Source organism: Macrotis lagotis, chromosome 5 (genome assembly GCF_037893015.1).
Source record: "Macrotis lagotis isolate mMagLag1 chromosome 5, bilby.v1.9.chrom.fasta, whole genome shotgun sequence".
In the NCBI taxonomy this organism is placed as follows: Eukaryota; Metazoa; Chordata; class Mammalia; order Peramelemorphia; family Peramelidae; genus Macrotis; species Macrotis lagotis.
In genome coordinates, this window is record NC_133662.1 from 64,282,996 (window position 1) to 64,306,754 (window position 23,759).

General features: G+C 32.9%; 1 long non-coding RNA gene across 1 annotated transcript in view; it reads left to right on the top strand.

The window, feature by feature from the left end:
• The first annotated feature begins 17,363 nt into the window (after positions 1-17,363).
• LOC141489721 (uncharacterized) overlaps positions 17,364-23,759 on the top strand; it is a 60,157-nt gene continuing 53,761 nt past the window's right edge. The window contains exon 1 of the long non-coding RNA XR_012468971.1: positions 17,364-17,489. This is a non-coding gene — a long non-coding RNA (uncharacterized LOC141489721). The remainder of the gene's footprint in view (positions 17,490-23,759) is intronic.

A 23,759-nucleotide genomic window follows, 5' to 3' on the forward strand; every position in this document is an offset into this window, starting at 1 on the left:
AGAAGAATTTAATCTACTGATTCCGTCCACCACAAGTTTATTTTCTCTAATCTAAAGTGGGCCCCTCAATGCAGAAAGTCAATTTTTTTTTTAATGTCAGTAATCAGTTCACTTTCCCACTTTTCATAGAACCTGTTTCAAACCTGTTCATTTTTCTTCAGGTCCTCCCTGGAACTCCTTTCCCTCTCTCTCTTAGTTGAAGTCCTTGAAAAAAACCAAAGGCATCAGTTATGAGATCCCTCTTCTTTTCATCTCATATGCCTGTCATATGATTTCTATCTTCTCTTTAATTCTTATCTGTGATAAAGAGGTGGCTCCTTTATTTATTAAGTTCAATACTTCTACTTTCACCCTTTCCTCATCAAGATTTTATTTCTTTTTTTAAAAATTTCATTTATTTTAGTAAGAACTTAAATAAAACAAATGTTTCAATGACTCATCTTTTCCTTGACAAGATTACAGTTTCTTTTTTTTTAATTTTATTAATTTTTTTCTGAACTTAAGAAATAAAAGAAACATTTCAATGATATAGAAGCATAGAAGAAAAAAATGATTGAACATGAAACTGAATATCTATTATGTGCAAATTGCTACTTCTATTTATATATATCTATATAATATCTATATAATAAAGTTATCATGTGCCTTTCTTTTTTTCTCCTCAACTCTTACCCTAGAGATGGCTACCATTATGCCCAAATATGTGTATGTATGTAAAATATAAAATATATGTAAAATCATTTTATGTCTATTCATCAGTTCTCTGGATGAAGATAGTGCCTTCCTTCATAGCTCCTCTGTAGTTATTTTAGGTATTTATAACAGTCAAAATACTTAGTCACTCAAAGTTGTTAAAAGAACATTGCTGTTATTGCCAATACTTCTAAATTGACCTTTGTGTTCATGTTCTCTCTTCTCCAGCATATTGCTGCATCATTTCCTCTCTGCTGTCTAATCTCTCCCTATCTCTGGAACCATCTCTGCTCTCTGCACACATCTTAATGTCTCCTTTATCCTCCAAAATAAACAAACAAAAAAAAAGGCCACTTTATACTGTAACTCCTAAGAGATATAGGCCTATATTTATCTTTTCCTCTCATGCTTAACTCTTTAAAAACTATGCTCATACTTTTATGAATCCTTTTTCATCTGTTTTTCAACTTTATTCAACAGCAACTGCTCTTACTGAATTTATCCATGATATTTTTCTTGCCAAATATAATGTCCCTGCCCTAAATCTAATCATTCTTCACCTGGTGCCTTTGGAAAGGTTGATCACCTTTTTCTAAATGCTCTCTTCTTTAACCCTGATTCACACAAAGAAGTGGCCCTTGCCCTTGTTAAGGCAAACCCTTTATATGCATAAGTTATCCTATCACATCTAGCCTTCTCTAGCAGAATGGCTCTTCTGTCATCTCTACTCTCATTAATTTTTGATATCCTTATCAACTAAATACTTTCCTACTGTCTACAAACATGCCCATGTCTTCTGTAGCCTGTAGATCATCACCCCCATGTTGCTGTTAGGGTGTACAATGTTTTTTCTGGTTCTGCTCATCTTGATCAGCATCAGTTCATGCAAATCCTTCCAGACTTCCCTGAATTCCCATCCCTCCTGGTTTCTAATAGAACAATAGTGTTCCATGACTTACATATACCACAGTTTGTTAAGCCATTCCCCAATTGAAGGAAATTCACTTAATTTCTAATTCTTTGCCACCACAAACAGGGCTATAATGAATATTTTTGTACAAGTTATGTTTTTACCCTTTTTTCATAACCTCTTTAGGGTATAGACCCAGTAGTGGTATTGCTGGATCAAAGGGTATGCACATTTTTGTTGCCCTTTGGGCATAATTCCAAACTGCTCTCCAGAAAGGTTGGATAAATTCACAGCTCCACCAACAATGTCCTTACCCTATTCTCATCTCTCTTTTTGTATTGTTTTTACTTGGTGATTTCATCTAATCCCATGAATTTGATTTTAATCTATGCATTGATGATTCTGAGAACTTTTTTGTGTTATTCTATATTCTCTCTCTCTCTCTCTCTCTCTCTCTCTCTCTCTCTCTCTCTCTCTCTCTCTCTCTCCTGAATTTCAGTCTCCTACCTCCAAACCACCTCTTGGATATTTCAAAAGGAATGTTCGAATTCAATATGTCCAATATTGAACTCATTGTTTTTTTCCCCAAAACTTTTCCTTAGTCTTAAATTTCCTGTAATTTTGTGATACATATCATTCTTTACCTTTACATGCTGTGTCATTCTTAGTTCTTCAAGTTTTTTTTTACCACCCATATCTAATCAGTTGCCAAGACCTGTTGTTTCTATTCTCATATCTCTTATATCTGACTCTTTCTCTACTTTGACACTGGTATCACCATGTTGCAGTTCCTTATCACCTCATGCTTGAACTACTGAAATAATCTTCTGTTTTCCTTCCTCCTTCAGGACTCTCCTTACTTCATTCTATCCTCTACTTAGTTATCAAATTAATTTTCCTTATGTACAAGTATGACCATATCACTCTTGTCCCCCTCATTTAATATGTGACTCCTTATTTCCTCTAGATGTAAATATAAATTTATCTGTTTGGCATCCAAATTTCTTAAAAATCCTGTCCTTTCCTATCCTTATACCTTATTCTCTTCCATATGCTTTGAGATTGAATAACCAAGAGATTATCTCCAATATCCATTTATTAAATGCTTACTGTGCACCAGGAATTTTGTTAAGTATTTTGCATATATTATTTTGTTTGATCTACAAAAGAGAGATAAGGGGAAGGAGGAGAACAAAAAGAGTAAGAAAGTGAGTGAGAGAGAAAAGGGAGAGAGAAACAAGAAATGAGAGAGAAATGAGGAAAGGATACAGAAGGAGAAAGGAACATATTTGTGATATCGATCAGCCTTGGTTAGCCTCTGGCATATAATGTTTATGTGCCCTTTGAGAAATAACTTAATCTCCCTTTGAGTCCTTTGGGTTACTCTAAGACTGTAAATTCTATAAATTTCAGAGAGGCTATTGACTTGTCTTACCAAAATAGAGGAAGTTTCCTCATCTTTAAGGAAGATCCTACACTAGTGAAATGATACTTCTGTTCTATCAAAAAATCATTTAAGTGCTTATTCTGCACAAATCATTGTGCTAGGTCTTGGGCATATACTAGATAAAAATAAGACATTGTCATGTTTTCAAGTAATTTTCACTATTCTTAGGGAGGATGATAGATAAAATAAAGTAGACCTGAGTGGTGAACTGAATGGTCTAGAATTTCAAAGGATGCTTCATTATGTCAGATGGAAGGAACCAGGGTTCTTAGTTTACTTGAAAAGGTCATAATAGCAAAGGTAGACATCTAGAGGGTTAGAATTAGGGCAAGCTATAAGGCCTGGAGGACCTTATTAGGAGGCAATTGTAAAGCTGATGACAAGGTTACCTGGATAGGTTCTGGGCAGTTCAGGGTCTAGAGAAGGGAATCAGGTGGGGAGAATGTAACTCCAGTCATTTGGAAGATATAAAGGCAGTTTAGAAAATCATGATTTGTCTTTCCATGTGTGTCATATGACATGAATTCTCTGCAGGTATATTCTTTACTCAGGTGTTTTGTTTGTATATGCATATCACACATATGATTTGTGATCTATTTACAGAGTCACTCTTCCCATTAAGAAAGTGAATATTTGTGAGAATTCAGGATTTATTGGGGAATGTTCCGCTATTACCATACTATTTTATTAAATGTCTTTGTTCTTTAACTAACTGTATATTTGGATTAGAAAAAATAAGCACATGTTAGGTCACTTGACCTATGATTTGGAGAGGATTTTGTTCAATGTAGTAGTTAACATTTAGGATGATTTACTAGGGATAATAAGTGAGTTCATCATTATTAAAATAAAAATACTGCTTTGAGGATTAGAGACTGTTTAAAATATAAAACTAAGATTGCAATATCATTTTATATGTATATGCATATATACACATATACAATCTCTATATACATTGGAAAATATATATTATGGTGCATATCTATGTAATATATCTTTATATATGACATGAACCTATGAACATATATTTATATATACACAGAAAATATGAACATATATGTAAGTATATATTTTTGCAAAATATGGTTGCATATTTTCTCATTGTAAATAAGAAAGGTATGAGATAATTTAAATGACTTGTGAGCTGTTCTTTGGAAGGATTATACATGCAAATGAAATTATATGTTCACTGAAGAGTTTAAGTATTTAAGTGATAATAAATACTTTATCACATTTAATTACTTTAGTAAATTCTTAAGCATTTCTTTATAGTGTTTATAAATAGTTTATACATATATACTATATTCTGTTATACATATATACTATATTCTGTTAGACTCTGGAGAGGAATGCTGTCTCTCCTTGTGAATTATTCCCTGGGCTATACAGGTCAGTCAATATGTTCTCCTAGTTCTAGTAATTGGCATTGTAGGTTATCTTATAAAACCAAATCTTGACCAAATGACTATGGTAGTGTGGAGCAGTTGGTGAGCCTATATAAAGGATAAAAGAAGAATATTAAAAAAGTAAAATCTGGTATATCTTTAGTGAGAGAGGATGTGATTAGAAAATGAGATGGTTGTATGGAATCTGTGAGTCAACACAAATTGGTCTTTATTTTTTATATATATAAATATTTTGTTTGTTTTTCCAATTATATATAATAGTAGTTTCTACCTATTTTTTGTAATGTTTTGAATTTTACAATTCCCTCCCCCTTTCCTTTCCTCCCAGGCAGTCTGATAATCCTTACATTATTTTCATGCTATAAATTGATCAAAATTGAATGTATTGAGAGAAAAATCATATCCTTGAGGAAAAAAATGAAATATTAGAGACAGCAAAATTATGTAGTACATAAGAACTTTTTTTTTAAATTGAAGGTAATAGACTTTGGTGTTTGTTTAAACTCCATAGTTCTTTCTCTAGAAATAAATGATATTCTCTGTCACAGACACTCTAAAAATTGTCCCTGATTATTGCACTGATGGAATGAGCAAGTCCATTGAGGTTGATCATCACCCCCATGTTGTTGTTAGGGTGTGTGATATTCTTCTGGTTCTGCTCATTTCATTCAACATCAGTTCATGCAAATCCTTCCAGGCTTCTCTGAATTCCCATCCCTCCTGGTTTGTAATAGAACAATAGTGTTCCATTACTTCCATATCCCACAATTTGTTCAGCCATTCCCCAAATGATGGACATTCACTTGCAAATCGATCTTCCTTAACAATTTAGAACCTTGTTTTATAGGAGCATGGGGAAAAAGAAGATTAGGAAAAACAAAACAAAACAAACAAATTGCACAGCCAGATAGGAAGTTTGAGTAACTTGGAGTCATTTTAGGATTCTGGAAATAATGCCCTGTTAGGAAAATGAAAGTCACAATTCTGAGATCAGAACATTTTTTTTCCCTGAGATGTGTGTGAGGGAAACTGACTTGTGGGTAGTGATGAGATAAGGAGATAAAATCCCCTTAAAATGAGTAAATCAGAATTGTGAGAGAGAAGTAGCAGAAGGAGAGGCAATAGCAGCAGCAACAGCAGTGCCTGCAGAGGTAGTAACTGTGGTGGCATTGAGAGTAATAATAAGTTAGCATGTATATAATAATTTGTTTTCAAAGCTCTTTATATAAGTTTATCCAATTTAATTTATGCAATCAATGAATTAGCATAAAATTATCATTAACCACCCCCTCCCTGCCCCCTCCCCCCTTTTAACAGATTGAGGTTGAGAGAGATTAGATGATTTATCCAGGGCCACATAATAAGTGTCTAAGAAAGAATTTGGATTAAAGATTTCTTGACTCTTAAATTCAACATTCTGTACACTGAGCCACTAAATAACATTTTCCATAAACCAGTCATTCCTATCCTTTTTTTGGATTATAATCAATTTTTTCACTGTTTAATTTCTCTACTTAACTTTTAAAATGTGGTGATTTAAAATTTTTAATTAATTAATTTATTATTACTAATTATTTTAAACTTAATTTTTAAAATGTGGCGAGTTGTCTCAACTATTTTTTGAACATGGTAATAAGTGGGGATTCAATGGAAATTCAATGGAAAGAATAATCTATTTGGCGTCCTTGGGCATGGGTCTAAATCCTTCCTCTGTTACTTCTAATGGGACTATGGACTGATCATTTGACAGTTCTAGGTCCCAGTTTCCTCATCCACAAAGTGAGGATGTTGGACTAATATAAAGTCACTTCTAGCTATAGAGAGCTATGAACTCTCTTCTGTACTCTCAGTGACTTGAATTGACTTGAAATACTTTTTTTTAGTTTTTTTTCCAAGGCAATGGAGTTAAGTGGCTTGCCCAAGGCCACACAGCTAGGTAATTATTAATTGTCTGAGGTCAAATTTGAACTCAGGTACTCCTGACTCCAGGTCCGGTGCTCTATCCACTGCTCTACCTAGATGCCCCTTGAAATAATTTTTTAAACATAATTTTTGAGAACTCAATACTCCATATGAGATAATTGGAGTAATAAAGGGTATAAAAATTGGCAACAACAAAAATCCAAATTATGAGTTGGTAAATAATTACTGAAATACTCAAGTACAGACCTTGGATTAAAAAATCTCAAATAATGCAATCTATTCAAATTTTATAGATAATGAAGAAGGAATTATCTAACAAAAATTACATAGCTAAGCATTTGTGGTGAACCAGAAAGATGTGCTACCAAAGGAATTTCAGGTTATATATAGTCAAAAGTTTAGGGTTTAGACAATTTGACTTAGAGGCAAGAGATAGTTTTTAGAAATGAATAATCAGGTCTTTTTCTGTTTTTCCATTTCTAAATTCTTCATTGACTTTCATTTTACTTATCTAGTCTTAAAGCCAGGTGACAACTTCTCTCTCCTTTAAAGTAAATTTCTATTCTATTTTCTTCTAGTTATTCAAGTTTTAATAGTACTTTTCCTTATAGATGTTAATAGTGAAGGTTGCCTACTGGTTGGAATTTGTCTGGTTTGTTCAATAATTAAAATGACAATAAATGACACATTACACTGGTACCCTCAATATGTCTATAAATCATAACAATATAAATTATTCTATTCTTTTGTCATTAATAAATATTTATTGCTTGCATATATTTTATAGAAAGTATAGCATGGCACGGTGGTACATTTGTTGATTTTGGAGTCTAAGAACTTGTGTTCAAATCCATGTTTCTGTGACCTTGACTCTCGTAGATGCAGCATCTTCATAAGCAAGCTAGGAGTTTTGAGGATGAATCAGATGATCCTTAGGGTCTCTTCCATCTCAACTATGGATTTATAAACATTATCATTAAATACTATCTTTCAGAGAAACTGACATTACAGTTGCATTACATTATGTTTGACTTATTTTTCAATTTTGATTATTCTAATAATCCAATAAGGATTACATGATGGTGTTCATTTTGATTTTGGTTAATATCTTTCCCTCATCTTTTTGACTTTCTCATTACCCTTTATTATTATAACTCTCCAGGCATCTGAAGGTAATCAAAGATAGAAAAGTGATTAATTTTAGGAAAAGAATTTTGCCAAATAGCTCATCTAAAAGGTTTCTCCCTTAAAGTTCTCTAATGTTGATCAGTTAATTCAGAAAAAGGTGTACTACTCCTTGTTTTTCTCTCTTTCAAGAAAACTCCTGACTTTTTTTATTGCTTTGGCATAAACCTGATATTTTACAAGAATTCATTTTCAAAATGGGAGAAGAGAATTTGAAAATATTATACTATGATAAATAACTATAATAGCTGAGTCTATTCATGTGGTACCATGCCTCCGGCCAGGAGCTTTTCACAGAAATAAATAATTTGTGCTTTGAGAAGAAGATTTTGGAAAAGTGTGTCTCTCTGTGCTATGGCATTGCACTAAACTTTATGGTGAATATTGCATCTTTTAAAGTATAATGTTGCTCACTTGATGCTTAATACATATGACAAATCAGCTTTGTCTGTTTCTCTTTTTCACAACTGTAAAATGACAATAATAATAGCACCTACTTCATGGAGTGGTTAAGAGCTAAGGAGCAGGAACAGAAGTTCTCAGGAACATTGCTCTGATCCATTGGAGCAAAATAGGTACTCAGATGCAGCCTGTAGACCAGACTGAAGTCTGTAGAATAATAGGTCAATGAATTCATACTAAGTTTGCATGTGTTACTCTAAACCTGCAGAGTCTTCTCCCCAACCTAAGACATTCTACTGGAGTTCTCTCCAGGTAGAATCCACAATTGTGTTGTGTAGCCTCACACCTAGCTTGCAAAATTGAAACTAGGGAGGCAGAGATTAGACTTTGTGCTCTGTTAGATAACTTCAGGTACTCAGTCTGAGCTTTTCCTAGGAGAGGCATATCCTAAGCAGGATGGCTCTTTGAAAAAGTTCAAACTCCATTGCCTCTGAATCCAAAGGAGCATTAAGGAGACTAAAGCCATGACTAAGGGGAGAGAGAATTGAACGTTTAGAACTTTGAAACCTTCCTTCCCTTTAGTGCAACAAGTAGTTTAGACAGTACAGGCATGTTGGAGTTTTGCCCAGTAACTCCAAAGTGTTTGTTTCTGGAAAGTCTTCCAAACACAAGGTCCCCTTAGGCACATTTGGAATTCACCTGTTCACTTTCTTCTGAGAAGGATCTATAGCCATTTAGGGATGGTTTAAATGTTTTCTGTTTCAATGGGTATTTTGTCTTTTACATTTTCTGGAGAAGGAAATAAAAACTGTTTTCTAATCATAGGTACTTGTTATCTTAAATGCTTATGGAGGATCTGGAGATCCTGTATGCTATAAGCCTATCTGGAAAATTTCAGAGGGGAGCCATGAAAATTTCTGAATGGGGACATGCAGAAAATATTGACCCTTTAGATTAGATATTTTTATTGTACCAGGTCAGTATAAGACCAGATGTATTGAGTCTTGAGACATATTTCAAGGGACTTATACTTAAGATAGGTAAAGAAGTTAAATAACAACAAAAGCCAATAGTAAATTTTTATGCATATTTGTTACACCTATGACATCCAGTCCTACAATAGCTTGTTTCTTTGGAATTCCAACCTTAAGTGAGTGCTTTGAATTAAATTATTTATCTGCCAAATATTAATATCATAAACAGGTTATAGCACCTTCACTTGTTATCTTTGAATTAGTCATTTTAGGTCCTGCTACTTGATAATACTAAGGAACATGAACTTTAAGTATTTTGGAATTTATTTGAGGCTTTGGAACATGTGTGGAATATCCTAGTAGCAGACCCAAGATAATCATGGGAGCTTAAAAACTCTATTTGAGGAAAAGTAGAGTCATGTTCCTTCCTGGTTTTAACTAGGCTAACTCTTGTTTCAAAGTGTAGAATTGTGAATCACAGGTTTGAAAACATTTTGATTCAGGCACAAGTCTAATTCCAGTGCTCCAAGTTTCTAGAAAGATGTAACTGGCATGGTTTGAACTAAATTTTATCCATAAAAATAATTAGCTTTTCTCATTGCATAAACTTTTTTTTTTCACTACAAGGATAAAGTTTAGTTTGTAAGGTCAGTAATTGGCTAAATGAAAGATGGTTGCACATGTACCATGGGGACATCAGACAGTTGCTATTGGGGATATATTATTCATGAATATGAATTCCATTTCCTCTTTCTTTACTCTTCTTATATTTTTTATGTTTAATTCCTTTTTCTTTCAATATGTTTGTACTCCTTGCTCTATTTTTTCTATTTGCCACCCATGGACACTGCTTACCTCTGATATTGGGTAAAATGTTGATGACTTTCTTAGTAAATGTTATTGTGGTAAATATAGATGTCTGTGAACTTAAGTATATTTCAATATAATCTGTTAAATTTTTAATCCTATGAATTTTCATTTTTGAATTTAAAAGCATCATTTGAGGTGTCCATAAGCCTCACAAGACTGCCAAATGGGGTACAAGAACAAAAAAGAGTAGAAACTCTGTGTCAAGAATGAAATAATTTTTGTCTTTTGGAATAGTAAGTCATGATATGGAAGGATCACTCTGTTTTTGCTTTATTCTACTCTTACAAGGGATCCTATATCTAAAGAATAGTCTATGCTAATCAAAGTTGAGTTTGGAGACTACTAATCTATGAGATTTAATAACTCAATTGGTCAAATGTTAGCTATGACTCCAAGAGAATACCGGGAAGATTGGTTTTTGTTTTTGATAAAACTTTGAGTTTGAGCTCATTTTGATTTCAAGAATAATGATGATTGAAACAAATTATGCAATATATTTATGAATTTTAACTCCAAAATGAGTTTGGTTTATATGAGAACTATGATATCCTCCCTCTTTAAAATCATCCCTATCATCAAAAACTGAAGACTAAACAAAATCAGAGGGAAGTTCAGACTTGGAAGAGTGGTATGAGGAAGAAGTGAATATTTACTACTTTTAATTCATTTTATTTTATGTCGTTTCTCTGAAGAAATGGAAGATAAATAAAGGGAAATGATTTTATTGTTATGTCTTGGAGAAGTTTAACTGATAATAGTCACCGCAATGGATCCAAATGAGCTAGCAAACATGAAGCCAAGAAGAATTTCATTTTTAAGGATGCACTCATTTACAATGCACTATAGAATAAACTTATGGAATTTTGGATGATTTTGCTTCCCAAAATAGCAAAACACATTGAAAGAAAAATAAATGCTGCAGAGGGCCATGTGTGAGTCCAATTTGAAGAGGTCCATATTAAGAGCACTTGAAAAAAAGCTAGAAATATTATTGACATGGAATATGATCTACTGTTTCTAATCTCATGAGAAAAGACATTAAATCCATGTTTGGGTTCCATAGTCAGCATCCAACACAATATGTAGGAAAGTGACATAAGCTATTAAGCAGATTAAGTTAGGAACAGCAACTATAACTATACTCAAAGCCAACTATTTGCATATCAAAGAAATCTGGAGTCACTGAAATTTTTTACAAGCTCTCAGATATAAATTTTCAAGACATCTTTTAGGAGAAGATTCAAAATGAATAATTCATTTATGCAGCAAAGACCATGCCAGGCCTAGGTTAGGTACTGGAAATACAGTACAAAAAATGAAAAAATCCCTGCCTTCAGGGAACTTACATTGTAAATAGGGAAAGAGTATCTGGTGAATAAAAGGAAAATATTCTAAAATACTATAAATTAGAAAATATTTAAAACAATTTTTGATGATCTCATCACATTTTTAGTATTAATAAAATCTGAATTTTTTCAATGACATTATTATCTTCCTTCAAATGCCTTGTAAACTAATCTCTCACTACACTCATAACTGTGTCACTTTTGGAAAGGATTTTCACTATATTCACTTGGTCAGATTCAGCTGTTTTCCCCATCTTTGTTCTCCTTAGAATCATTGATCTCTATTCCATAAGCACATTTGTGTCTGAAATTAGAGTACAAATGTGGTGACTCCACATTACTTGATGAAGAAAACAGTTCATAAAAATCCTTGCAAATATTAAATTTTTTTTCTCCTATTTCCCTTCTATCTTCAACATTACATGTCCTTGGGATGATTTTACCTAATTGAGATTGGAGAACAGGATGACTTTTTTGAAGAGAGGATCATCAAAACTGAATAACTTTGTTATAGAAAGAAGAATGAGTCAGAAATGACTCTGGTTGCCAATGTGGAGGTCCAGAAGGATGGTAATGTCTTTAAAGTGTTTCTACAAATTGTAAAACTAATATAAATGTCAAATCTTTTCATTACCTCTCTGTCCAGATCAGCAGTAAGGTTTGTGATTTTTAAAATCCCAATGTTCCAATGAGTTTAAAAGGTAATATTACTTGTTAGGTATTTGGTCATTCAAGTCAACAGTAAAGACCTCCCACTGTGATCCTAAATCACAAAATTCAATCCCAAACAGAAAGGTAATGGACAGAATCTTCACATAATAGCAGGATGTCTTCTGCCTTCTGGGATATGGTTAGCATTCTGTTAATGCCAGGCACTGGCAATTTAAAAGCTAGTAAAGAAAAAAAAAAGCAATTGGCCTTTTTTGCCCTAAAGCCAGTATCTCAACTTTATTTTATTTATATGGAAAATTTGAAAGGTGGAGATAATTTTATCATACACATAAATTCAGCTCACACAGAAACTTATGAGAATGAATTGAAGTTCAACATTTAAATAATATGAGGAAGTTAGACAAGAAGTTAATAAAGTTGAGAAAAAAACTGAAATCAGTTTACCTTTTTTTTGCCCAGAAGAAGACTGAGGGGGAACTACAGAGTATTGAAGTACAATTATTATGATGAAAGCTTTAAAGAACTAAGTCAATGGCTCTCCAGGTGTGGTCCAGAGACATCCCTGAAGTCATTTCAGGGTACCTGTGAAGTCAAAACAAGTTTCATAATAACACTAAGACAATGTAATTTCTAATAGAGCAGTCCTTGATAGATATAACCAACATAAACAAAATCTCTTGGAGGAATTCTCAGTAATTTTTAAAGACTAAAGAGGCAATGAGACCAAAATATTTGAGAACTTTTATTTTTATTTGTTAGATTAATGTATATATGTTTTATGTATAATAAATATATATTTGTATTATATGTATATGTATATATGTGTATATGTATATATATGTATATATATATATACATATATATATATAAAATAGCTGACAGTCATCTACATACAGAGAAGAACTATGGAGTCTGAATGCAGATGAGGCATACTATTTACACTTTTTTTCTTTCTTGCTTTTTTCCCTTTTGTTCTGATTCTTCTTTCACAACATGACTAAAATGGAAATCTTTAACATAAAAAATGTAATAGCGGTCTTTATTGATTTCTAATTAATAGAAATGGCCTTAAGTTGAAATATGAAGCATTCCATTTAGACAAAAAGCAAAATTTCCAAGAGAAGATTAACAAGTTAGTTTATGGAATATATTCTGTGGACTTTTGAAAATGGAATAAATTGTCATTTTCTAGGGGTAACATGATTAGTGCTGACCAATATAAATATTAAGTGATTTTTACTTTGTTTTTTAACATCCCCAATAGAAGAAATGTCTTTGTATTCCCAATTCCTAACACTACCTGAAATATAGTAGGCATTTAACAAATACTTATTGATTGATGATTTAGATAGGAAATCTCAAATTCTTTTAATGGGAATAGAAATAGGGACTGGACCTGTGATCTGGGAATCCCCTGTTGAAGAAACTCTCTACCAATACAGATTTGCTATCCAAATTATAGAGAGTTTCCTGAAAACCCAGAGTTTAAGTGACTAGTAAACATCCCATAGTCAGTGTATATCAGGTGTGGGGGTTATATCTCAGTTCTTTCTAGACAGCTGTCTATTTACTTTACCATATGGACTTTCTTTAATAGCAAGTGGATAAAAAATAAATTGATGGAAAAAAGGAAAGAATTTTATGAATTTTAGTAAAAGGATTCTTTTGTATTCTTAGGTAAAAATTAGTTCTTTTAATGACAGAATGTTCAGAATCCAAGATTATTTTATTTTAAATTTTATTTCTCCAAATATACAGTAGAAAAATACCCCATTGTAGACCCTCTTTGTTGTCCATAATCAGAATTTATTACGAAAATTGCTTTTAGGATCATTTCTCCTGGGGGGCAGTTAGGTGGCTCAGTGAATAGAGCACTGACCCTGGAGTCATGAGGGCCTGAGTTCAAATTTGACCTCAGACACTTAATGCTTACTTACCTGTGACACTGGGCAAGTCACTTAACCCCATTGCCTTTGAAAAAAAAAAGATGGCCTCCTCCATGACAGCAACTGATCTTGAGTAAGAATCTCAATGCTTAATTTTGTAATGACAAGTTGCACTGAAATAGGAGATTTTACTAAATATTGAAGAATTTTAATTGCTGTGGTCTATAATAACATATGGAGTTGACGTCCATCTCTCTTTCTTGCATGAATGAAAGCCAAATCCTATAGATTTTTTTAATCTAAATATCAAATTTTTAGTGAAGTTTTACAAGACTATGAAAGAAACTACACATTTGAGTGAATTCCTTACATTTTGTTGTAAATTTTGGAAAAATGGAATCTAAAAGAGTTCTTTTGTAATTCAAGTTTATTGATTTTTTTCCTTTAAAAAATAATCTTGCTCCTGAATATTTCTTCATTTTTTCCTTACATTTTCAGAAGGCATTACTGGAATTATATTCACACTGATCTTCCCACTCCCACCTGCCTCCCTCCCCCAATCATTCATTTGTGTTGATTTATAATTAGAGTTGCCCTGTGTAACTTGGATACGCTTTCATGTGATCAACTGAAGACTGATAGGCAATTTACAAACCATGATGATCTTCATATCCATAATTAGGGCTGAAAATGAGTGTAGGATCAATTTTGTGAAATCCTTGTTGATTTCTGAAGGTAAAAACTATCACATCTATGCACATCCATCATGTGAAAATATACACAAATTCCAAACATTAAAAATAATCTTCTCCAATGTTTCATGATTCAAAAATTTAGAAATAATACCCAGGATTCTATTTTGATATTATTCAGATAAAAGTCCTTATAGAGGTCATTTTTATAGGATAAGTTCTTGGTTCCTAGTTGCATTTCAGCAATATTGACTTAAAATGATTCCATAGTGTTTCTTAAATACATGGGATGTTAGGTCAGACAATGGAGTTAGCAAATGACACAAATATGGCCTTTTTTTTGGAAGCATGCTATCCAACAAAGAACAAGATGTACCTTTTATAAGCTTTAACCTTTAAAGAAAGAATATTCAGTAGACCTTGCTAATGTCATTGTGAAATAGGTCAGAGATAAAACAAATAATTTTGCAAGAAAGATAGTTCAGATCATTCTTCTAAGAAACAAAAGGCCTTTTATTGTTTTAGCAGATCTGATGATAATTTTGAATATGAAAAAAAGAATATTGTTTTGTAATTAAAAGTCATGCATTCTGTTAACCAAATATCTCTCCTTTCTTCCAAGGTGCTAATTGAGCCTTACAAGTACACAGTTTAAAAGACTTGAGTTTAAAGGCCTGAAGTTTTTGAAGAAAGAATATGTCAAAAGCTATAATAAATTTAGAAAAACATCATGTTTTTTGGGTAGAAAAATTCTTTATTGATCAAATCTTCTAATGTTGGAATAAATATGAACACTAATTTTCCTTTCCTAACTTTTTGATTCATTTCTAAATTGCATGCGATGAATTATTTTTATTTGGTGGGAGCAATTTCATGGGTCAACTAAACTTATAACTGTAGCTTTTCAGAAAATCATGTTTGAATCAGAAGCATTTAAAGACAGAATATTTTCAAATAATTATGTTGTCCTCTTTCTCAGCTGAATGTTCTTCATATGCTCCAGGCTCTTAGTAATTTAGATATGAATCAACTTTTTTCCTCATAATTAGAACACTTACAAACAAAAGAAAGGGATGATTTTTTGCTTTATTCTACTTAGCTACTATTGGATTAGAATATTTTGAAACTGGAAAGGTAAGATATATTAAAGCTATTAAGATGTTTTCCCTTTAGAATTAAGAATATTTTGTTATATAATAGATTTATGTGTATCATATTAATTTGAATCAGATCAGGAGCTTGTATTTTATTTATCTATTATTTGGATTCTGACTTTTTATATCTTGATGAATCTGTAGATGTCATTAAGTGGACATTTCCCTTGGCATGAATATCCAAATTCATCTTAAAATAGGTATTCAAATTTTATTCAGTGATAGATTACAATTTATCCATTGCTTTTATCTTATGATTTTTTTATGACTTCCACAAAGGAGCTACCAACTATAGGAAGGGTCACTCCTCTAGATAGTTGGGTACTTTATGAATGTCAATGGGTCTATATGTTATTTATTATTTGTGAAGACTAGGGAACATCTTTGTCTACTCACATTCCTATACTATTCCTATTTCTATTTCTCCCTGAACAACCTCTTTTCCACCATGTCTACATCTACATCTATTGGTATATTTAATTATTTCTCTTAGTTTTGCTTTTTAGTTTGGTAATAAGTTGTAATTTACTTTAATTTATCATGCATTGAAATCATTCAATTGCCATTTGTATTGTGCAAAGTTTTGACTTTGAATTCTTTTAATTGAATAATGCTTCATGATTTTTAGTTATATGCCATTATTTATGAGAAAGTCTGTATTAAAACTGTTGGCTTTTGTAATAATGAGTAGCTTGGAATAACTGAAAATTGAAGTGTTTCTCAAATGGGTTCCACTAATAACTGTGGTCTTCTAAGACTGTTAAATTGCAAAGAAGGTATCAATCTTCATTGCTTGAAGGAATTTTTGCAGTAGAATTTCTTTAGCAATCAGTGATGACACAGCAATCACTTACCTACACGCACACATGTCTATTAACTGAATTTGAGATTTTATCAGTTATGTTGAAAATATGATTTAGGTTTAAGAAATGAGAAAGGTCAAAAGCTAAGATACTATTTAGGTCCTTCCTATCTCTGTATTAAGAACCATATTTGAGAAGAAAATCAGTGATAATGTTGAAGACTAAACAGTATAATAAATGAAATTGTCACAATTTTTAGATTGTAAAGGTTTATATATAATAGATATGTAAGCATATATGCTATTATATAGGTATCTGGGGATGAATTTTTAATTGTTAATATGCTCATTCACACATACATGTCAGTAACATAATATAATGAATAGTATAATCCTTTGATCTTTCTAGCATCAAGACTATCTCCAGCTACCATGCCAAGCTGTTCATAAACATAGATATGAATACATCCTTATTTTTCTACATATATATTTTGGTCATTAACATCTAGTATCAAATCCACATTCTGAATACATTGACTTTTTGTCCCTGGGGAAGCCACTTAACCTCTCAGTGCCTTGGATAATCTTCTAAGGCTATACATTACAGAGTAGGTACATATTTGCATTAGTAGAGGGAATTTCATCATTGGGAGTTTGCTCTTCCAATGAAATTGTCTTGTATAAAAATATCTCAGAATTGTTAGCACAAATCTTCATGAACAGTGACAAACAATAACAATTTTGATATGTGTTGCTGTTTCCAGTTTCACATTACAACCAGACATTCTCTGTCTGTCTATCTCTGTCTTTCTATTTCTTTTTCTATATCTCAGTTTACTTCTGTCTGTTTCTGCCTATCTCTGTGTATATTTATTCCTGCTTGCTTGTCTCTGTCTCTTTGACTTTTTGTCTCTGATTCTGAAATTGTGATGTCATTGGTAGAGAACCTTTATAAGGAACTCATTTCACTAAAAGCCTTAGCTAACTGCTCTGAAGCTTATAGTCTTCTTGTTGTTTGAGAAAATGGTTAAATAACTTGCCCAAGATGACACAGCAGTGCCTCTCACTCAAGACTTTCCTATTTTTCTGACTTGAAATATGAGACTAGCCACTATATTGTATTACTGGTACGTATGTGTGAAGGGGAATATTAACCATTATAAATTTACACACATATACAAATTCATGGATGTTTATACATCTACTATATATGAGACTTTCCTGTTTTATGAATGTGTCAGCTTCATTTGTTATAGTGTTCAATCTTCAACATTGTCACTGATTTTCTTCTTGAAGAAATTGTCCTTTATACAGAGATAGAAAGCACCTAAATAGTATCTTAACTTTTGACCTTTCACATTTCTTATCCCTAAGTCAAATTTTCCAGCATAGTTGTTGCTGCACTTTCCTGAATCCACCTCACCTTTGTTTTCAGTGTTTCTGAAGTTTGGACTTCAGAGTTTATGGTGATTTAGCTAATAGAATCTTAAGTTCTTTAATAGGATTCCTCTACTTCATCCTCTGTAAAAGAAGCTGGTATATATGAAGCAATTAAATTTAAGGTAATCTTTGCTTGTGTTCATCAAGAACTCTGTGAGACAAATTGATCAAGTGTCCAAGGAATGGTTTTTTGCACTTCTTTGGGGAGCAGATGAAAATGATTCTCACCAGTCCTTTGTTCCACTCTCTATAGAGAATAGACATAGTTGTATCTTTTGTTTTCATTTATAAAATAAATTTTGATGCAGTTCAATTCCTTCATAGTATTTCAGTAATTACTCAAAAAAGATCACACATGAAGAACACCAATAGTTAAATTGTTTGTGGGATTTTTCCTTAACTTTTTTTAAACTTTCTACCTATCACTGCAGAAGAAGAGGGTTGGAAAATAATAAAGATAATATTATCTTTCTATGTGTTACAGTAAAAACAAAAAGACTCACCCCAAAGTGAAAACCAAAACCTAGTAGTAATGTTTTTTATACTTGACTAAGTTTATCCTCAAATAGAAGGCACATCATGTTTCTGTAGCCAAACTTTCTAGTTTGGTAAGGTCATAGGAACTTAGGTATAGGACTGGAAAGGTCCACAAAAACCACACAGTACAAGCCTTTCTTTTTACATATGAAGAAACTGAGATTAAGAGAAGGGTAGCAACTTAAAAAAGTCTTGTAGGTAAGAAGTTTTAGAGACAGAATTGGAACTCATATTCTTTGATCACAAAACTATTGTTCTTTTAGAGTGATATTTGTCCTTTATTCTTGAAGAAGACCATGACATCAATGGAGGTGATGCCATGACAAGTACATTTAAGTGAGGGGCTGCTGTGCTAAGTCACCAGCCTCACTTTCTCCTCCAGAGTCATCTGAGTCAGTGACTAGATGTGAATCAGGACAATTGGAGATGGTCTTGGATTCAGGGCAATCAGAGTTTAGTGACTTGCCCAAGATCACACAATTAGTAAGTATCATATATCTGAGCTTGGATTAGAAATCCTGTCCTCCTGATTCCAAGACCAATGCTTTATTCATTGTACCAACTAGCTGCCCTTCTTTTGGAGTACCATTTGTTAGAACATGTGTTTCCTGGTACAGTCTTTAAGAACTGTAGGTTGCTTTCACATCAGATGAAACTTTGGAATAGTACTTCTGCTAAAGATTGATGTTTTGAGGAAGGAAAGTGAGGCATTTTCTCATTTTAATCTCACAGGTTTGCTCCTGTGAGGATTTTACTTATTATTTTTCTTGGAATATTGGCATGATTTAAAATTTAACTTCTCCCTTTTTTATCAGGAATTTCTTCACTCTCCATATACCCCTAACAGATTTCTCAGTTTTTCAATAAAGTAATTTTGGAATGATCAGAAAAAGTGACAACTTCTATTTAAATTTCACATTCTCTCTTCTTTGTTTCACACAAGTCCTGTCAGTCCTTCTGGCACATTTTCCTTCTTTTTTGGCAGGTGGTGGTGATGGTGATGATAAATGTATTCCAGACTACTGGCATGAGGTTCCAAATCTTTCTTACTTATAGTTTAATTGTAGTCTCATTCTAAATATTTGACTTGCATGCTTCTCAAGATGTAGTCATAATTCTTTTCCATCCCTCTCCTAAGCTCTGTTTCTGTCATGTTCAGGAAAGGAAAGATATAGTAACCTTAAATATTTTACATTCTTTTAGAAATTTTTTATTGGGGGAAAGGAAAGGGATAGGAATTATATAAATGCACACTTTTAAAATTCCACTGATTTTTCCTCCTAGGTCATACCATATATAATTATCTAGATATGATAGCTCTAAATTGTATTAAACTAAAATTTCATCCTTAAATGGTTACCCTTCCTATTGATCAGTAATAAGAATTAAATTTAGACACTTTATTTATGATATTTTCCCATTTTGAAGCATCAGTATTTCTTGTAATAAAATTATATAGTTTCTATCATAGACAAGTTTCAAAAGATTCTCTGATTTTCAATATTCAAAGATCCTCTGATTATCAATATTAAGTGAGACTTAAAAGAGAGGAACTGAGAATTATCAAGTTATCTTCAATGTTTTGGAGGAGGTCCAGCACAGAACCTGAATAGGTGATGCTTCTATAGATGACAAGGTTATCAGTATTGTTGTTTGGGGATGATACTGTTCTCATTTTATCAAGTCCCAGAATACTATGGAGTTTCCTTAATAAGATGCAAAACCTAACATGAGATGAATAGAATAATCAATCAATTAACACAGAGGGGAAAAATCTGGGTGAAGAATTCCTATTGTTGGATTCACTAGTGAATAGGAGAGTTGACTTATTCTGTCTGTTCATTTATTTTGTGTGTGTGTTTATTTTTTTAATTTATTTTTATTAAAGATATTTTAGTTTTACAATTTCCCCCCAATCTTACTTCCTTCCCCCTACCCCCACTGAAAGCAATCTCTATCTCCATCTCCATCTCCATCTCCATCTCCATCTCCATCTCCATCTCCATCTCCATCTCCATCTCCATCTCCATCTCCATCTCCATCTCCATCTCCATCTCCATCTCCATCTCCATCTCCATCTCCATCTCCATCTCCATCTCCATCTCCATCTCCATCTCCATCTCCATCTCCATCTCCATCTCCATCTCCATCTATCTCTGTCTATCTATCTATCTATCTATCTATCTATCTATCTATCTATCTATCTATCTAGAGTGCTTCTAATCCATCTCCATCTCCATCTCCATCTCCATCTCCATCTCCATCTCCATCTCCATCTCCATCTCCATCTCCATCTCCATCTCCATCTCCATCTCCATCTCCATCTCCATCTCCATCTCCATCTCCATCTCCATCTCCATCTCCATCTCCATCTCCATCTCCATCTCCATCTCCATCTCCATCTCCATCTCCATCTCCATCTCCATCTATCTCTGTCTGTCTGTCTATCTATCTATCTATCTATCTATCTATCTATCTATCTATCTAGAGTGCTTCTAAGATTCTTTCTAGTTCTAAATTTATGATTATTGTTATCATTGTCTTTGACCTTTTTTCAACTTAATTTCCTAATTGTATATCGATCCAAATTGAATGTAATGAGAGAGGAATTACATCTTTAAGGAAGAGACAAAAAGTCTAAGAAATAACAAGATCTGACAATAAGATATGTTTTTTTCTAAATTAAAGGGAATAGTCCTTGAACTTTGTTCAAACTCCACAGCTCTTTATCTGGATACAGATGGCACTCTCCTTTGCAGACAGACCAAAATTGTTCCCGATTGTTGCAGTGATAGAATGAGTGAGTCCTTAAAGGTTGAACATAACCCCCATGTTGCTGTTCGGTTATATAGTGTACTTCTGGTTCTGCTCATCTTGATCAGCATCAGCTCATGCAAATCCCTCCAGGTTTCCCTGAAATCCTATCCCTTCTGGTTTCTAATAGAGCAATAGTGTTCCATGACATACATATACCATAGTTTGCTAAGCCATTCCCCAATTGAAGGACATTTACTTGATTTCCAATATTTTGCCACCACAAACAGGGCTGCTATAAATATTTTTGTACAAGTGATGTTTTTACTCTTTTTCATGATCTCTTCAGGGTATAGACCCAGTAGTGGTATTGCTGGATCAAAGGTGTTTGAAGTGTATTTGAGGAATCAAGCAACACTTTCAACATCCCTGTCCTCCTCAATTCACAAAACCCTTTTCAAAAAGTATTTGTCTGATATTGTCTCACTGATGGATGAAAATTATAGAATATCGTGATCTTTGAAAAATCACAATTGTGAGTAACCTAAAAGATCAGAAATAAAGAGACATTGTGGACATCAATAGACTATAAACCTATTAATTCCTACTGAACAGCTTCCAAGGAGTCAGGCAAATGATCATATTTAGGAAATGTATGATCAGGAAAAAAGGGTTGATTTTATAATTAGAGTAAGGGATGACAATTCCTTGGCATGAAAGCTGCATTTCAAGTATATTAGATGGTGCAATTAAGGAGTATATGGACAAGATAACTCTAGAATAAAAAGAAAATTAAAGATCATCTTGTCCAACCTCATCATTTTACTGGAGGGAAACTGAGACTCAAGAAAGTTATATAATTTACTCAGGTGCAAACAACTCAGGCAATATTTGAATCCAATTTATAGTATTATTGGATTATTGACTTAGAGGAAGACAGAACATCATTTTACAGAATAGGAAACGAAAACCTAGAAATGTCAAATGATTTTCCAAAGGTTACATAGGTAGAAAGTGACATAGGTGGGATTTGAACCCAGGTTCTATGTTTGTATCATGTTGCCTGGATTCATGTCATCTATACCATGGAGAGAATATGCCCATTGAAGAGTTCATGATCCTATTGAAGGTTTAAATGAAATATAGTATTTTATGTATCTCTCTCTCTATCTCAACCTCTATCTTTATCCATATATATGGAGAGAGAGTGCTTCTAAGATTCTAGTTCTCAATTTATGATTATTGTTATCATTGTCCTTGACCTTTTTTTCAACTTAATTTCCTAATTTCATTATCTCTAAAACAGAGATAATACTTTTTCTACCTACCTCAGGTAGGTAAGACATGTAAGGATGTGATGGAGCTTTGACTAATATTTCTTAACAAAAATTTCTTAAATTGATCTATGGACTTTTCTCCTTGTATGGATTTCAGGCAAAACTTTTTCTTTCTTTTTTTTTTCGGAGGCAGTTCTACCTTATCTCATTTTCAAAGGAAGACGCAGTTTCCTTGTCCTTTTCTTACAACACTTACTATTTATCTTCTACTTGTCATCTGTGTCTCTAAACTATTCTTGCATTTCATCTGTTTTTATGTGACATGAAAGCTCCAGGTTATTTTTGTAGTTTTATACCTCTTTTGCCTCAAGGCTCCATCTGCAGACCTTAGGAAATAATTTAATTTAAAATCCTGATCAGCTGGTATTAAATCCCCACTTAAAAGACTCTAACATAATAATAGCAATAGAATGTTCTAATAAATTATTTTTAGGCTAAGCCTCCTACACATTAATTGGAACAGGTTTTAAGGTTTAAAAATAGGTTAGACTTTTTAAGAGGCACTTAATAATTCTAATGAACTTTACTCCTGCACTTCATTAAGTCCTAAACCTTGGTTATTACCCAATATCCCTTGCAATCCCAATATAAGGAAACCTTTGATATTGTCATTATTTACAAATGAAAAGTAAATTGAATTTGAGCCTAGGAAAACCTGAATTTAAATTCCATCTCAGATGCTTACCAGCTGTTTGAGTCTGGTTAAATCACATAACATTTTTGTGACACATGAAGTTGGGCTTGATAGCTTCTAAGGTTCCTTCTAGTTCTCAATCTATGATCCCAAATGAAGTTGCCCCTGGAGAGTTGACTGCACTGATTGTAAGAGTTTGCTTGGTGATTTATGGTGCCTAAATTTCTTGATGCTCCAACTGGGAATACTTTTTTGCTTTCTCTCTGTTGCCCACTTTCTTATCTATACTCACTTTATTCCTGGGATCCTTCTTATCTGCAACCCTGAAGTATCTTATTCCACTCCCCCCCACCTCAGTTTTCCATCAACATTGTTTTTATTTGTATGTGTGTTTATTTCACCATAGTCATCATCACTTCCTCTGTCATTGCTATCTGCCCTCAGTACATATTGCCTTCTCTTGCAGAAGCTGCTGATTTTTTTGGTACTTTGATTTTAATACGAGAACTCTAAGGTTCATACAATGAAAAGGACAATGTATTTAGAGGTAGAACATTTGTGACATATAGGTTTTGAAATTTTTGAGAAGTCACTTAACCATCCAAGACCTCAGTGTACACAAAGGTATAATGGTATTAGAATTAATGATCTTAAAGATCTTTTGCATCTCTTAATCTATGACCCTGTGATTGTCT